This window comes from Cetorhinus maximus, chromosome 23 (genome assembly GCF_964194155.1).
Source record: "Cetorhinus maximus chromosome 23, sCetMax3.hap1.1, whole genome shotgun sequence".
Lineage (NCBI taxonomy): Eukaryota > Metazoa > Chordata > Chondrichthyes > Lamniformes > Cetorhinidae > Cetorhinus > Cetorhinus maximus.
The window spans coordinates 56,117,519-56,123,518 of record NC_135901.1 but is presented as its reverse complement, the minus strand read 5'-3'; positions in this window follow the sequence as shown (position 1 = coordinate 56,123,518).

Sequence of the window (6,000 nt, the reverse complement as noted above, 5' to 3'; positions counted from 1 at the left end):
GAAGAAGTTCAATGCGGAGAAGTGTGAGGTGATGCATTTTGGTAGGAAGAAAATGGACAGATAATATAAAATTAGGATTGAAATTTTAAAGGCCTGGGTGTCTTTGTGCCTGGATCATTGAAGGTGGTGAGAATTGTTAATAAAGCATATAGTATCCTGGGCTTTATTAATAGGGGCATAGAGTACAAGAGAAGGGAGGTTATGTTGAACTTATATAAGTCACTCATTAGACCTCAGCTGGAATATTGTGTAAAGTTCTGGGCACCACATTATAGAAAGGATGTGGACACATTGGAGAGAGTGCAGAAGAGGTTAACAAGTGCAGTTCCAGGGACGAGAAACTTCAGCTATGAGGATAGATTGGGACAGTTGGGACTGTTCTCCTTGAACAGAAGAAGGCGAAGAGGAGGTTTGATAGAGATGTTCAAAATTATGAGGGGACTGGACAGAGTAGATAGGGAGAAGCCGTTCCCACTCTTATAAGAATCAAGAACGAGAGGACAGATGTAAAGTGATTTGCAACAGAAACAAATGTGAAGCGAGAAAATTTTTTTTCACAAAATGAGTGGTTCGCATCTGGAATGCACTCCCTGGTAGTGTGGTGGAGGCAGGTTCAATCGAGGCATTCAAGAGGGCATTAGGTGACTATCTGAATAGAAACAATGTGCAGGGGTACGGGGAATAGGTAGGGCAATGGCACTAGGTCAGAGTGTTCATTTGGAGAGCCGGTGCAGATATGATGGGCCGAATGGCCTCCTTCTGTGCTGTTAAAATTCTGCGATGACACAGCGTGAGTGCTGGTCTTTGTAGCTGGTGGCTGCAGTTTCCTCTGAACGGTTAACTGTTGTGAGCTAGAGTGTGGGTGTTGGGCAGAAGCCAGTGTGGATCACTTCATAGTGATCACTCCAGAGCGAGACTGGGAGGCAGTGCAAGAAGAGCGATGGCCTTGGGAAGATTTTTAAAAAGTGGGATCTGAGAGTCAAAGCGGAGATTTAAAAAGAGCGGGAGCTGAGAATCAGAGCGGCGATTTAAAAAGTGTGGGACTGAGAGTCAGAGCGAAGATTTAAAAAGAGTGGGAGCTGAGAGTCAGAGAGAGATTTAAAAAGAGCGGGAGCTGAGAGTCAGAGGGAGATTTAAAAAGAGAGGGAGCTGAGAGAGCGGAGATTTAAAAAGAGCGGGAGCTGAGAGAGCGGAGATTTAAAAAGAGTGGGAGCTGAGAGTCAGAGCAGAGATTTAAAAAGAGAGGGAGCTGAGAGTCAGAGCGGAGATTTAAAAAGAGTGGGAGCTGAGAGTCAGAGCGGAGATTTAAAAAGAGTGGGAGCTGAGAGTCAGAGCGGAGATTTAAAAAGAGCGGGAACTGAGAGTCAGAGCAGGGATTTAAAAAGAGAGGGAGCTGAGAGTCAGAGCGGAGATTCAAAAGAGTGGGAGCTGAGAGTCAGAGCGGAGATTTAAAAGAGTGGGAGCTGAGAGTCAGAGCGGAGATTTAAAAAGAGTGGGAGCTGAGAGTCAGAGCAGAGATTTAAAAAGAGCGGGAGCTGAGAGTCAAAGTGGAGATTTAAAAGAGCGGGAGCTGAGAGTCGGAGCAGAGATTTAAAAAGAGCGGGAGCTGAGAGTCAGAGCGGAGATTTAAAAGAGTGGAAGCTGAGAGTCGGAGCAGAGATTTAAAAAGAGCGGGAGCTGAGAGAGCGGAGATTTAAAAAGAGCGGGAGCTGAGAGAGCGGAGATTTAAAAAGAGCGGGACTGAGAGTCAAAGTGGAGATTTAAAAAGAGCGGGAGCTGAGAGTCAGAGTGGAGATTTAAAAAGAGCGGGACTGAGAGTCAAAGTGGAGATTTAAAAAGAGCGGGAGCTGAGAGAGCGGAGATTTAAAAAGAGCGGGAGCTGAGAGTTAGAACGAAGATTTAAAAAGAGCGGCAGCTGAGCTCAGGGCTGAAAGCTGTGTGAGGACAGAGTGAGAGTTCCGGGGAGACTCAGGGCTGAAAGCTGTGTGAGGACAGAGTGAGAGTTCCGGGGAGACTCAGGGCTGAAAGCTGTGTGAGGGCAGAGTGAGAGTTTCGGGGAGACTCAGGGCTGAAAGCTGTGTGTGGACAGAGTGAGAGTTTCGGGGAGACTCAGGGCTGAAAGCGGCGCGAGGACAGAGTGAGAGTTCCGGGGAGACTCAGGGCTGAAAGCTGTGTGAGGACAGAGTGAGAGTTCCGGGGAGACTCAGGGCTGAAAGCTGTGTGAGGACAGAGTGAGAGTTTCGGGGAGACTCAGGGCTGAAAGCTGTGTGAGGACAGAGTGAGAGTTCCGGGGAGACTCAGGGTTGAAAGCGGCGCGAGGAGGTCACGATTCAAAAAGTGACATGATGCAGGGGCCACAGCTGATTGTTAAGTAGGGTCAGGTGAGTTATTCTACTTTTTCTACTAATTAAACTGCTGCAGTGCATTAGCTTCAACAAAATAAGGTGAGGACTTTGGACTGGAGTGGGAGTGTTTGCAGTAGAATAAGGCCCCTAGCGTAGTTAGTGTTCTTCAAAGGGAGTTACTAACAAGCTTAATCTAAAGGGAAATCATGGCAGCAGAGCTCGCACTTGTGATATGCTCCTCCTGTACTATGTGGAAAGTAATGGACACTTCCAGTGTCCCTGGTGGCCATGTGTGCAGGAGGTGTGTTCAGCTGCAGCTACTGGCTAACCACATTTCGGAGCTGGAGCTGCGATTATTGTGGACAGCACGTTGAAGTGAGGTGGTCACACCACTGGGAAAGACTGAACAGGCAGGAAGGGCACTAGGCAGAGTAGAGGAATGCAGGTAGTACAGGATACTCCTGTGGCTGCCCTCCTTTCTAACAGATATAACATTTTAGATACTGTTGGGGGAGACAACTTTTCAGGGGAAAGCAGCAGCAGCCAAGTCCTTGGCATCACGGGTGGCGCAGCTGCACAAGAGGGGAGGAAGAAGAGTGGCAGGGCTATAGAGATAAGGGATTCAGTAGTAAGGAGAACAGACAGGCGTTTCTGCGGCTGGAAAAGAGACTCCAGGATGGTATGTTGCCTCCCTGGTGCCAGGGTCAAGGATGTCTCAGAGAGGCTGCAGCGTATTCTGAAGGGGGAGGGTGAACAGCCAATGGAAGTGCCATAATTGGTACCAACGACATAGGTAAAAAAAGGGATGAGGTCCCACAAGCTGAATACAGGGAGTTAGGACGTAAATTAAAAAGTCAGACCTCAAAGGTACTGGTGTGAGTAGAAATAACAGGATCTATCAGATGAATACGTGGCTGAAGAAATGGTTTGGGGGGAGCAATTCAGATTCCTGGGACATTGGTACAGGTTCTGGGGAAGGTGTGGCCAGTACAACAGGACAGGTGGCATCTGGGCAGGACCGGGACCAATGTCCTCAGGGGGGTGTTTGCTAGTGCGGTCGAGGAGGGTTTGAACTAGAATGGCAGGGGGATGGGAATCTGAGCAGGGAAACAGAGGAGGGGGAAACAAGGATAGAAACAAAAGACAGAAAAGTAAGGAGCAAAAGTGGAAGGCAAAAAAAACAAGGGTGAAAAACAAATGGGATCAGAGTACAAAATAAAGTTAAGATGACTGACAAGGTTAAAAAGACAAGTCCAAAGGCATTGTATCTTAATGCTCGGAGCATTCGCAATAAGGTAGATGAATTAACAGCGCAAATGGGTATAAACGTTTATAATATAGTTGCAATTATGGAGACGTGGCTGCAAGGTGACCAAGGACGGGAACTGAACATCCAGGGTATTCAACATTTAGGGAGGACAGAAAAATCGGAAAGGAGGTGGGGTAGCATTGTTAGTAAAGGAGTAAATCAATGCAATAGTGAGGAAGGATATTGGCACGGAAAATCACCATGTGGAATCTGTTTGGGTGGAGACAGGAAACACTAAGGGGCAGAAAACGTTGGTGGGGGTTGTCTATAGGCCCCCAAACAGTAATGGAGATGTAAGGGAAGGCATTAAGCAGGAAATTAGAGACGCATATAATAAGGGTACAACTGTAATCATGGGTGACTTTAATCTACATATAGATTGGCCAAACCAAACTAGCTATAATACTGTGGAGGACAATTTCCTGGAGTGTGTGCAAGATGGTTTTTAGACCAATACATTGAGGAACCAATGAGCGAGCAGGCTATCCTAGATTGGGTATTGTGCAATGAGAATGGATTAATTAACAATCTTGTTGTTCGGGGTCCCTTGGGGAAGAGCGACCATAAAATGATAGAATTGTTCATTAGGATCGAGGGTGAAGAAGTTGAATCCAAAACATGGGTCCTGAATCTAAACAAAGGGAACTTCCACATATGAGGTGCGAGTTGGCAATGATGGATTGGGAAACCTTACTAAAAGGGTTGGCAGTGAATAAGCAATGGCTAATATTTAAGGAACGTATGCATGAATTAGAACAATTATTCATTCCTGTCTGGCGCAAAAATAAAAAAAGGAAAGGTGGCTCAACCATGGCTTACAAAAGAAATTATGGATTGTATTAGACCCAAAGACGAGACATATAAGATTTCCAGAATAAGCAGCAAGTCTGAGGATTGGGAGCAGTTCAGAATTCAGCAAAAGTGGACAAAAAGATTGGTTGAGAAGGGGAAAATGGAGTATGATAGTAAACTTGCAAGTAACATAAAAAACTGACTGTAAAAGCATCTATAAAAATGTGAAGAGAAAAAGATTAGCGAAGACTTATAGTCAGAAACGGGGGAAAGTATAATGGGGAACAAAGAAATGGCAGAAGAATTGAACACACATTTTTGTTCTGTCTTCACCAAAGAAAGCACAAATAATTTCCCAGAAATGTTAGGGAACCAAGAGTCTAGTGAGAGGAAGGAATTGAAGAAAATCAGTATGAGTTAAAGAACAAGGTGCAAGAGAAATTAATGGGGTTAAAGGCTGAAAATTCCCCAGGGCCCAATAATCTACATCCAAGAGCACTAAAGGAAGTGGCTCTGGAAATATTGGATGCATTGGTGGTCATATTCCAAAATTCTTTTGACTCTGGAGCAGTTCCTACAGATTGGAGGGTGGCAAATGTAACCCCACTATTTAAAAAAGAGGGAGAGAAAAAACAGAAAATTACAGACAGTTAGCCTAACATTAGTGGTGGAGAAAATGCTACAGTCTTTTGTTAAAGGTGTGGTAACAGAACACTTGGAAAGCATTAACGGGATTAGACAAAGTCAGCATGGGTTTATGAAAGGGAAATCATGCTTAACTAATCTACTTGAGTTTTTTGAGGATGTAACTAGTAGAATAGATAAGGGAGAACCCAGTGGATGTGGTGTATTTGGATTTCAAAAAGGTTTTTGATGAGATCCCACATAAGAGGCTGTTGGGCAAAATTAAAGTACATGGGATTGAGGGTAATATACTGGCATGGATTGAGAATTGGTTGACAGACCGGAAACAGAGAGTGGGAATAAATGGGTCTTTTTCCAGGTGGCAGGCAGTGATGTACCGCAGGGATCAGTGCTTGGACCCAGCTATTCACGATATATATAAATGACTTAGATGAGGGAACCAAATGCAATATTTCCAAGTTTGCTGATGACACAAAACTGGGCGGGGCTGTGAAGAGGATGCAAGGAGGCTTCAGGGCGATTTAGACAAGTTGTGTGTGTGGGAAAACACATGGCAGATGCAGTGTAACGTGGATAAAGGTGAAGTTATACGCTTCGGTGTGAATAAACAGAAAGGCAGAGTATTATTTAAATGGTGATATATTAGGAAATGTGGATGTACAAAGGGATCTGGGTGTCCTTGTGCACCAGTCAATGAAAGTAAATAGGCAAGGGCAGCAAGCAATTAGGAAGGCAAAGGGTATGTTAGCCTTCATTGCAAGAGAAATGTCTTGTTTCAGGGTCTGTGTGAGAGACATGTCCTTGGCAGAGATAACAGGCCTGTCCTGTGTTTGTCAGCTAGCAAGCTATGGAAGCTTTCTTCATAAGAGAGAGAGTGAGCTATTTCTGTAATATTCCATAAATTTCTGA